The sequence below is a fragment of the Emydura macquarii genome, unplaced genomic scaffold, assembly GCF_026122565.2.
Source record: "Emydura macquarii macquarii isolate MOO-44397 ecotype Brisbane River unplaced genomic scaffold, CSIRO-AGI_Emac_v2 contig_2805, whole genome shotgun sequence".
Lineage (NCBI taxonomy): Eukaryota > Metazoa > Chordata > Testudines > Chelidae > Emydura > Emydura macquarii.
The window spans coordinates 299,013-311,095 of record NW_027132942.1 but is presented as its reverse complement, the minus strand read 5'-3'; the positions used below and the strand labels follow the sequence as shown (position 1 = coordinate 311,095).

The following is a 12,083-nucleotide window of genomic DNA, read 5'->3' as shown; positions in this document are numbered from 1 at the left end:
GGAGGGATTTGCCCTGATGGGTTTACCCCAATTGACTCTTCTCCTTTTACCAATATGTAACATTCACCACCATTTATAGTATCTCCGAGCTTTGCCTTGTGTGTGTTTCATATTCAGTTTCATGGAGTTTAATGCCAGAAGTGATCATTCTAGTCTGACCTTCTGTGTATCACAGACCATGAAGTTTCACCCAGATCCCCCTAACTGGGTGAATAAGGCGCAAAGTTTTAACAGTGAGGGTAATTAACACTTGGAAACATTTACCAAGCATTATGGTGGATTATCTAACATTGGCAATTTTTAAATCAAGATTGGATTATTTTATCCAAAAGATCCGGTGTGGCTCATTCAGGGAAATTCTCTGGCCTGTGTTACACAGGAGATCAGAGTAGATGAGTAGTGATCCCTTTTGTCTTTGGAATCTACACTGAGCTCAAAGATTTTAGTTAGACTAAAGCATTTCAGTCTGAAGAGATTAAGCTGTGTGCCGCAGGCAGAGAACAGGAGAGAGACCAACCTGCCACCCAATGCTCCAGGCCCCTGCAATGGCAGGGAATTGATCAGGCTTTGTCCCATCTAATCATCTCAGCAGGCTAGCCATGCCCCAGGATGCAGAGAAAGGAGAAAATAAAAGATCCCTGCCAGTCTGAACGGGGGGGGGAAAATTCCTTCTCAATCCTAAATCTAACTATCATTATAACCCTGAGCATGTGAACAAGACACATCATGTAGTCATCTAGAACAAGGATTCTCTGTTCCACCTCAGAACACTGGTCCACCTTGTTTAGTGTCCTGTGTTCAGCTGCAGCTAATCTGATACTTCAGAAGAAAGTAAAAAAAAAAAAAAAAAAACCCACCCAGAATGCATCTGACTATTTATGCATGGGAGGGAGTGGAATCCTTCCTGACCCCAGCAGATGATCATCTGAAGCCCAGAAGCATGTGATTGGATTATAGTCATGGTCTTAATACAGAGCTGCAAGTGTTAGGAGCTTGTTGAGCCCTCCACTAGCTGACATCTTTTCAACATGCAGAGTTCCTAGGCACAGTGATCAAGTCACTTCTCATCTCTCTCTTTGATAAGCTAAAATGTTGAGCTTCTAAGTCTCACGTCATAGCTTCATAGATTCTAAGGCCAGAAGGGACCACTGTGATCCTCCTGTATAACAAAGAAGGGTCCACTGTGATCATCTAGTCTGAGCTCCTGTGTAACACAACCCAGAAAACTCCCCCAAAATAATTCCTAGCGCAGATCCGGAAGAAAAAACACCCTACCTTGATTGAAAAATTGCCAGTCATGGAGAATATACCACACCCTTCATAAATTGTTCTAATGGTTAATTACTCTCACCATTTAAAATGTACACCTTATTTTCAATCTGAACTTGTCTAGCTTCAATTTCCAGCCATTGGATTGTGTGATTCCTTTCTCTGCTAGATTGAAGAGCCCATTGTTAAATATTTGATCCCCATGCATGTACTTATAGACTAATCAAGTTACCCCTTAACTCTCTCTTTGTTAAACAAACTCAATTGAGCTCTGTGCCTTTATCACTGTAAGGCATATTTTTAATCCTTCTCATGGTTCTTCTCCGAACCCTCTCCAATTTATCAACATCCTTCTTGAATTGTGGGCACCAGAATGGGACACAATATTCCAACAGTGGTCACACCAGTGCCAAATACAGATGTAAAATAACCTCTCTATGCCTACTTGAGATTGCATCCCAGGATCGCATGAGCTTTTTTGGTCACAGCATCACACTGGGGACTCATGTTCAGCTAATTATCCACTATGACCCCCAAATTGTCTTCAGAGTTATGGCTTTCCAGGATAGAGTCCCCCATCCTGCAAGTACGGCCTACATTCTTTGTTCCTCAGTGTTACACTTAGCCATAATAAAAATACGTTTGGTTGCACCCAGTTTACTAAGCAATCCATCTCTCTCTGAATCAGTGGCCTGTCCTCTTCATTATTTACCACTCCCCAATTTTTGGGTCATTTACAAACTTTATCAGTGATGAATTTAAGTTTTCTTTGGGTCATTAATAAAAAAGTGTCAAATACTGCAGGGCCAAGAACAGATCCATCAGGGACCCACCCCGGAAACGTACCCACTCGATGAGGATTCACCACTTAGTTACATTGAGACATATCTGATAGCCAGTTTTTAACTCATTTAATTTGTGCCCTGTTAATTATATATTGTTCTAATTTTGTAATCAAAATGCCATTTGGTACCAAGTCAAATACCTTACTGAAGCTGAAGCACATTACAATGCATCAACCAAACTTGTAATCGCATCAAAAAAAAAAGATAAAGTTAATTTGACAGGATTGATTTTCCATAAACCCATGTTGGTATGAATGTAAATCATTCATTACATTGTCCTCCTTTAGTTTATCAGTCAACTGCTGTATCAGCCATTGCATTATCTTGCCTGGGATTGATGTCATCCCAGCACCCTTTTTTAAAATGGAAAATACCGTAAGGATTGCTTTCCAGGAGCCTTTTTGTTTGAATTCTCCCCCCGCATTTCCACAGCCTATTGAAGTGTGGACACCGGAACTGGACACAGTATTCTAGTAGCAGTCTTACCAATGTGGTGTATGGTGGCAAGATCACGTCCCTGCTTCTGCTGGATATTCCCCTGTTTAGCTAAGGATCCCGTCAGCCCTTTTTGCCATGGATCACACTGAGCACTCACGTGGAGGCATTTATCTGCAATGACTCCGAAGTCCTTCACTTAGGGTCCATCTACACCTCAGCTAGGTACAACTTTCAGCTTGGGTAGACATACACAGGCTAGTCTTGATTGAGCTACCTGCTAAAAATAGCAAAGTAGCCACGGTGGCATGGCATAGTCATTTGAGCACATGCCATCCAAGACTATGTAAGTGGTTTGGACATCGCTGCTTTCCAAAACAGCAGCTCCTCTCCTGTAGATATCACCTGTGTTCTTGGTTCCCAGATGTATTACCATGCATTTGGCTGTGACCATTTAACCAGGCAATACAGCTCAGTCTGTAACAGTAACGTATTTACTACCACACCACACCTTGTGCTATCTGCTCATTTTACCAGCAAAGATTTTATCTCGTCATCTAGATGGTTGACAAAAATATTAATTTGCCTTGGCTCAAGAGCAGTTCCCTGTGGGACTCCACTAGAAACAGCCCCATTCATTGATGTCTCCCCATTAACAGCTAAATTTTGAGATCTGTCAGTGAGCCAGTTTTTAATCTAACATGTGCCCTCTTAATTCCTTACGTGTATGTTTTTCAAAATGTCATACGATATTAAATCAAATGCCTTGGAAAAATCTGAATATATTATATTCACAAAGTTACCTTTATCATCCAGACCTTCAGTCCTTAAAAAAAGCCCACACACACACACACACACACACACGTTTGTTTGACAAGACTGACTTCTGATGAACCCATGTTGACTAGCATTAATTATATTTTGACCTCTAATTCTTTGTTGATACAGTCCCAAATTCACCATTCCGTTATTCCTGGCTTTATATAGACTTAAATCCATCCGAACATCACAAAAGCATTCTACATTAATAGAACACACCAAATAGCTTTCTGTATAAAAAGGGAGCTTGCTTTAGACAAGGAGGATTCCTCAATGTTCTCAATTTCAACAGATACTTGGCTTTGAAATAATCCACTTTCTTTTCTTTTAAAAGGACACTACTTTTTAGTAAATTTCTCCTTTGCCACAAATTCCCTAATCTTGTTATCCTTGGACGACAGACCAGACTAACGGCCTTAACTATGAAATCAAAGACAACTGTAACATTTCCAGGGAGGCGATCATAGTCAGAGAAATGAATACTCTCCAAACCTCTCCTCTTTAGACAAAATATGATTTTAAAAATGAAAGCTGAATTCCTAGCTGTGTTGCTGAAATCTCTCTCCATATCTTAAGTGCATCATCTCAGAAAAACAGGTGGTAGAGTAAACTCATTGTCATGCAAAGAAAAACTGCCTTTGGGTGATTTCCCACTGGAGTGAGCAATTGGGGACGTAGCCACTTTGCAAATGTCAGAGCCTGGCCAAGTATATTTAAGAATTAGGGTTGGTCAAAATTTTCCTGTTGAAATGTTTTTTCCTCAAAAAATTGCAAGGGAGGGGGGTTAATTAGAAATGTCTGCTTTCCACCGAAAATTTCAATTTTTCCAGTCAAAAAACTAAAGGACTATGGAACCTAAATCAAAAATTTCCAAAGAAAATGAAGATAAACACAAAATTTTGTTTTTAATCAATATTTTTTACATGGAAAAATTGTGGGGGGTGGTTTTTTCTCCCCCCAAACCAGCTCTACTAAGTCAATCCATCCGTATAAGAACCCTCTGTTCTTTACAGAATGACAACAGCAGGGATGTGTAGATTTATTATTACATACAGGGCTGGTCATGTTTTGTCTTAACCACAATTTTAACTTTCCTCTCATGTAATGGGGAATATATGAGTTAAAGCAATTTATGGTGCAGTTTAAATCAATGTTTCATAACCCTAAGCACCTCCTGACATCTGCCAAGAGGGTTGGTTGCGTTCTGCAGTGAAATCTTCTTTAGGGAGGTTGAAGCAAAGAGGCACAAAAGGTGGATTTTATCCCTTGCTGAACTATTGACTTTGGCTCCAAACCCGCCCAAGCGTGTCTCCATGGCTCACTTAACATTGCTGCACAAGGAATTACTCATGTGCATAAAGTGAAGCCACAGTTCTTGGTGCATGGCTCCAGGCAAATCATTTCACCACCATGTGCCTCAGTTTCCCCATCTGTAAAATGAGGAGGAGCGTACACACCTATATGGGTATTGGGAGTGATAACTGATGGGAGGCGGGGGTGGATTATGATTTAAAGCCACAGCTTGTGCTAGGAAAAGGTACTGATGGGCTTCTCTGCAGTACAGTCCTTAGCTCTGGTTTCAATGTATCCTTACCATGGGGGCCACCATGGGCCCAGTTCAGCCTTTAGTAGCACACTGGATTAAATGGGAAGTGGCACTGCATCTTTGAGAGCCTGATTCTCCATCACTTTGCACCTCGGGGAGTCATTCACTGACCTAAGAGAGGCAGGGTGATCTATTGCTTCGGGAGTCAAGACCGAGGTTCTAGTCCAGCTCTGCCACTGACCTGCATGTTCCTGCTCTGTGCCTCGGTTTCCCCTCCCACCTTTTGTCAGCCTTGCCTACGTAGGTTGTAAGTTCCATTAGGCACTACTCTCATCCACATAATACTTTACACCTGTGCAAAGCAGGTTTAAACATGGTGTCATGATGATGGAATACACCCCTGTATTCGCACCCTCCACATTCTTGTAATAATCTTGGTACAAGGTTTGCCTTGCGAGGGACCATTTGAAAACCCATAACTTGCTGGTCAGTATCATCATGATGCCATTTATGCAGTACTATGTGGAAGGTTATGAAATTCCTTGTATACGGTTATTACCCACGTCCAAAACCCGCATCGCCTTGCTCAGGCAAAAAGGGGTCAAACCGGTCTGCCTCGAACAAAGGAGTGTATGCTTGGCATAATTTGCACGTGAGCAGGAAATAGTCATCCAGCAGGAAGGCGAAACAAAGGGAGCTCACATTTGGGGGGGGGGGCAGATACAGTTAGAAAGGCTATAATGTGCTAAGTAAGATGATGATGTTTATGTTCATGTGTTGTGTGTGTAATGGAAGTTATGGAGGTGGTTGAGATATCTGTATTTCAAGTTGTGCTGTGTCTGGGTCACACCCCAGACAGGATGGCTGCAGCACTAGCCTGCTTAATGGCCCATTAAGAAATTCACAGGTACAAAGGACCCAGGGAGAGAAGCCAGGGATATACCTGATGAGTCACCAGGACTTACACATGTGACTCTGGACTCCATTTTGGTCCGTGTAAAATTCCACAAGCAGTATGGTACAGACCAAAGGACAAAAGGCAGCTGCCCGGGATCCATTTCGTCTTCACCAGGCTTTAGTCTATCTTTAGTCTCCAGCCTACCTCTGGATCAACTCATCTACAACTGAACTGAAGCTGTGAAACAAAGGACTGAGACCCATCCAGGTACTGGATGTACTCCAGAGGGACTATACAAGCCTGCAAACTCCACAATTCTAGAAACCTGATAGATATGGACTGTCAAATCATTTGTATGTGTCTGGTTGCTTTAATCGTTTAACATTTCTCTTATTGTTTCTTTTTATAATAAACCTGTAGTTTTAGTTGCTAAAGGATTGGCTGGCAGCGTGGTATTTTGGGTAAGATCTAAACTTATATTGATCTGGTACTGTGGCTGACCCTTTGGGGTCAGGAGAAACCTTTTGGTAAAGAGCACAGAGTTTAAATAACTGGTCTCTTTACTGGACCTAGTGGCTGACTGGGAGCCAGAGACTAAAATGCAGTAAACGGGGCTGTGTGTATCTTTATTTTGGCTTCTTGATAACTAGTGTGAGGAATCAGAAGCACTGTTTGTGGCTGGTTGGGAAGTCTGACTTCAGTGTCACCCACCAGTGCTGGGAGAATCTGCTCTCCTTTTACAGCCTGCCCTGACCTTGGCATTTTCAGGTGGCTACCCTGGGCATGGACAGGTCACAGACATAGCCCTGCACTTGGTCTGGATTGTACCCCATTACATCACAGTCACCTCCAAACTTTTCCCTCTCCCCAGCGGCTCTGCACAGGTAAAAACAGCACAGCAGGGAAGGCAGAGTGTCAGACCCTACATTCAGCTCAGGACCATCAGACCATCGAAAGGAAGCATTAAGTCCAGAGGGGTAACAAGGTTATCACCCTGCCCCAAGAAGAGGGTGGTGAAGAGGTTCCCATCCCCAGGAGGGCAAAGGAAGCAGCCACGGGTGGCCAGAGAACCAAAGCAAGGAGCAGAATGACGCCACTGACTCAGCCGTCATCGGGGAAGAGGAGCGGGAGAGTGGGCTGAACATATTGTCAGGAGGATAAACAACAGACGGGCAGGGGGGATGCCAGGGAATGAGAACGATTCCCAGAACAGGAGGAGCTGGAGCCAGGGAGAGAGCCAGGGACTTAGCCTGTGGTTAGCAGAGTGGGGTATATTCCCATCTCCGAGGGGCCAGTCCTCCTCAGCTTCCTTTCTCGTGCAGGGCCATTGGGGAGCAGTAAGCAGTGGCAGGAGACAGATGATCGACCGTGACATGCATCCTTCCTCTGCACTAGAGGCGGCCCTGGGGAAGAAGCAGCTGCCAGCCTGTGATTTATTCACCAAGCCTGACAGGAGGCCCGGGGCTCAGGACTCGGTTTCGGGGAGCAGCCTAGTCTCCTCTCTTCATGCAGGTGTCGTGCACAGCAACGTCAATGGAAGCTGCGGCTTTGGGGACCAATCCAGAGTCCAGCCCGCCATGTGACTAGCCCAGATAAATGAGTGAGGGGTAGAAGAAGGTACAGGATGCACTGGAAATCCTGGATCCCACTCCAGTGCCTTGGCCACGAGACCTTCCCTTGCTCTCCCATAACATCTCCAGCCATCAGACCTGCCTTTCTCCAGCTAGGCGTGATGCTCCAGGTCTTGAACCCTGGCCTACGAGTCCCCAAGTAGCTGCCACATCCTGGCCTCCACCCACTGACTACTGAGACCTGGTGGGTGGAGACGCTACTAGGGCTATAGCCCCAGGCCAGGGCCCACCCACGGGAGCGCTGATTGGAGGATCACCTGGCTCCAGTGATTGGTCCGCTTACACTATTTAAGCCAGGAGGAGGAATGGGATGTCTGTCTGAGCAATGAGGTTGTTTCCCATTGGGACTACACTGGGCCCTGCTTCCTACGCCCAATCCTGTTCTTGGATCCTGCCTTACCCCCGCCTTCGCTCCCGATCCCACCATGCTGCTGCTCCAGGCTTGAGCCTGGCCCTCTCCGCCCACCCTCATGTCCCGCCTCCAATCCTCAGGGACCAGTCCTGGCTCCGATCCCAGCATCGGATCTCGGCTCAGACCCTCCTCTTGGATTCCTGCTTCTTACTCTGGCTCGACCCCGGGGGTCTAGTCGGACTCTGGTGCTGACCCTGGACACCAGCTCCACTCAGTAGACCTGACTCCTGCTCGGATGACAGGCCACCTACATCTCGGTCCCCAACACTAGGCACTGGTGTGAGTCACTGGCAGTCAGGAATAACTGGGCCTAGAAACCAGGAATCCAGGCTCCCCTTCCTTCTGTTTAAGCATCAGGCACAAACCCTTGGACCCAGGGGAGAGAGATAAAGATCTGGAAAGAAAAATTCTTTAAAATGTCCTATTTTTAACAGAGAAACTCATCAGTCCAACAGAGGAATCCACACAATCACATGCACCATAGTGCCTGGAGTCCCTGCCTCATTCAACAGCCAGCTCATCCCGTGAGCTCTTCCAAGGAAACATCATCTTCACCTGAGTTTGACTCCATGTCCAGCAGCGCCAGGGGCAGTGTTTTTGCTGCACATCAATGGTTTGTTTGCTTTCCCTTTGAATTCAGTGCTCTAGTGAAAGGTACCTGACACAGCCCAGAAACCAACTCTCTTTATCTGCAGAATTGGGACACAGACAATCACAGCCCCTCATGTTTCATGCAGAATCCAGGTTCTCCGGGGCTGTCAATATTTTGCTCTCCCAGAGCACTAAGTCCAGCTGAAAAAGTTAAATCTCAGTAGCGTGTGTCCAGTGACCGCTACAGGGATAAAGCGCAGACCTGTAACAACGAAGGGGGAAATAGCTGTGAATGATGCTTGCTTGGCTCAGGCTGAGGGAAGGAGGTTACCTAAAGTTCAGGCACTTTTTGTGCCAAGATAATGACATAGGAGAATTTGTCTCAGAAGATGCTGCTCTGCTACCTGCGTGGCAGCAAAGAAAATCTTATGCCTGACTTCAAAGTCAACTTCACTAAGTCACCTTCTAGCGCTAGGTCACAGAGCTGTGTATTAACATCTGTTCTCTAGCAGAGCAGCTTTGTACTAGAAAATAAGATTAAGATTCCAGCATGAGAAAACATCCAGCAGTTTTTGGAAGGATATAAAACGGAGGATTAAAGCAACATGACTCATTAAAAATCCAGGTATATGATCTAGACTCTTAAATTTGGCCCTCCTCAGATTAAAACAAGGGGCCTGGATTTGAACGCCTATATCCAAACCTGCTTCTGCAGTTCGGTCTTGGTTTGAAAGCAAAATTCACAGAGGCTTGTTTTCTGGGCATGGTCTGGAGTTTTGCAAATCTTGCTCTACAGAAGAACTACTGGATGGCTGTCTCCTTGTGTAGTGGATATGGCTATGCTGCATTTCCAAAATACGTTGCCCTAAAGAACTCAGCAGGCCCCCCACCCAATAGCTTTATTTCTCCCCTGAGCCCCAACACGTTCAACATGATGGGTGCTGGAAACCAATCTACGTTTGCAAAGCACAGAATAAAGAGCAACTATGAACGGTGAGAGATCTGCCGGAGTGTAGAAATGACTCCTAAGGGAACTGGTTATAACTTTGTCTCCTCAGACATTTCAAATTAGCTTGAACCAAACATTAAAAGTTACACTGTTGGAATCAGTCCTGCGCTGGCCAGGAACTGAACAGAATAAACTAGCAGGTCTTGTCCATCTTGACTGGATATCCAGCATCTAAGATTATTTACTTTGAGCCTCTGTCGCACTTAGTACATCAGAAAGAGCAGCCAGTCACCTATTAGTCAGCTAAAAGTTTCATGTATCCCCTAACTGCTAGGCTTTCAGATTATTAAATTAGAAATCAAGGGGGCATTAGAGAGTGAGACACCAAATTGTCCACTGGGTTTAAGAAATTGCTTTCCTCATATCATCTCTTAAAAAGCCATCAGCTACCCAATTCTCCTTGAAATAGTGTTCACATTCCAGATAGTTTAGTGTCTCTCCCTCTCATTTTCAAATGACTCAGAAATGGCAGGTGAAGTCAAAAAAGAAGCAAAGGTCTCAGACCAACTTTCAGCTCTGGTGTAAGGGGACCGCATGGACTTTGATGGGGTTTTGGCATTTCAGATCATTAGTGCACCTAATACAACTGAAAGTAATTCCTCTCATCTCTGAGGGCTTGGCTACCAGTAAATAAACAGCCACTGAATATTTTGCTGCCTCAGTTACCATTTGTTCCACTCCAAGTACAGAGGAACCTGCCTAGATCTTGCTGAACTGGGGCTAATGGTGTATCTTAACACATTAAGATCTTAAAACTTGGTTTTTAGTGACGGCAAAGTGAATCCAAAAGGCCAAACACCTGGGATGTGAACAGGGAAGGTGAGAGCAGAATGTGGTCAGCGTTTTATTCAAATAAATAAATTGCTGTGCTCTGTATTTTATGTGCAATTTCAGTCTCTTTGCCATGCATCTCTTCTAAATGGCCATAACTGTTGCTGCTACCATGATTTTGCATGAAGCATTTTAAAGCATCTTTAACCTCTGGTGATGACACGCATGCCAGAGAGAGACATTTTAAAGGGCAGGTTTTTCAAGGGACCAGGGATTTGGGGCGCCCAGTGTGACAACTTGAAAGGGACCTGGATTTGCACGGGTTGGGAGTTGAGACATGCCTGCCTTTAGCAAGTTCTGAAGTTGGATGCTCAAACTCACTAGTTGCTTTCAAAGATCCTGGCTGTTGATTTTGAGTTCTCCTACAGAGCTTGCAGGGCCTGGCGGTTGGAGGAGCCATCTTTTCACCTACAAAATGATGTGGAGCCACAGAGACAATAAATGTGGAATGAGGACATTTTCAGAGCCCCTTTGAAGGACAGAACCCATTTTTTTCATAAATGTTAAGGCCAGAAGGGAAAGGCATCCAAGACCTTACCTCAAGGCATCAGGAAATGGAGAATCCACCACTTCCCTGGTAGCTTGCTCCAAAGGTTAATGTAGAACACGTGCATATCAGACACGTACATATAATTTACATACATTTAGAATATACAAATCTGGTGTATTAATTCACTAGCCACTGAAATGCAGCTAGCTCTGGAGTGGCACGTTGTGTAATAACTGCCCACCCACGCTCAGATGGCCACTCAGAGGAAATGATGACTTGTGAGTATTTGGAATGGAAACCAAACTCCTTCCAAAATGGTGCAGTGATTTGGATTTGGTTTTAATCTTATGTTTAATCTTATGTGGGATTTTTTTTTTGCAATAATAAACACCCCATACATACAAGTTAAAGGAAAATAAAGTGTCTGTCATTGTCAGGAAACACTCAGGTCAGGCTGTTGTATGTCCTTATGCCAACCACTGTCATGAGTCTGAGGTATGGAGGAAGGGTTTGATGCCTGATATGGTTGGTTAAAGGTCATGTGCTGAGCTATTTAAACTGCTGCCTTAATGAGCCTAGTTACGCCATAGCTCCATCTTGCGCGGCTAGGGGTGGAGGAGGAGGGAAACCATCCCTCCAGAGCACCACACGTGGAAAAGATAAAGTCTAGAGGAAGCTTAATGGAATTTGTAACAGGAACAGGCCGGGGCATCTCGGGGGTGGGTCCCATGTCTGAAGCAAAATCCAGAGACTGCAGCTCTGGCACTGTGATTCAGGCCCACCCTTTCCAAGCTCTCTCCACTACCTGGAATGCCGTCCTGGAGCTGGCTGAATTCACAACCCTGCTGAAGACCTCCCCTGACGCAATCCCGGCTGGAGATTAGCTGCTGCTTATGGCCAGGTAAAGAGGAGGCTGGAGACAGAGTCTGGGAGACAGTGGATAGGCAGAGGAAGGATGATGCAATGGTTAGGGCACTAACTTGGCACTTGGGAAATTTGGGATCAAGCCCCTGCTCTGCCTTGGGACTCCCCAGCACTGTGGACAAGTCACTTAGCCTCTCTGTGCCTCAGTTTCCCCATCTGTAAAGGAGGAATAATAGCCCTGCCTTGCCTCACAGTGGGGGTGGAGGGGTGGACAAAGACAGATTAGGAAATGCTTGCATATTATGGCAATGGGGTAAAAGAAAGACCGTAGCTAGAGGGATTGTACATCCAATAGATTCAATAAATAAACACTCCCCCTGCCCCAAATGCCTGACGATTTAGAACTAACAGGACATGTGTTAGCCAGCCATCAATCTCACCTC

The 12,083-nt window shown here is 45.0% G+C and overlaps 1 long non-coding RNA gene across 2 annotated transcripts in view; it reads right to left on the bottom strand.

Moving 5' to 3' along the window:
* LOC137166143 (uncharacterized) overlaps positions 1-12,083 on the bottom strand; it is a 73,375-nt gene that overhangs the window by 60,196 nt on the left and 1,096 nt on the right. The gene's annotated exons all lie outside the window — the stretch shown is intronic.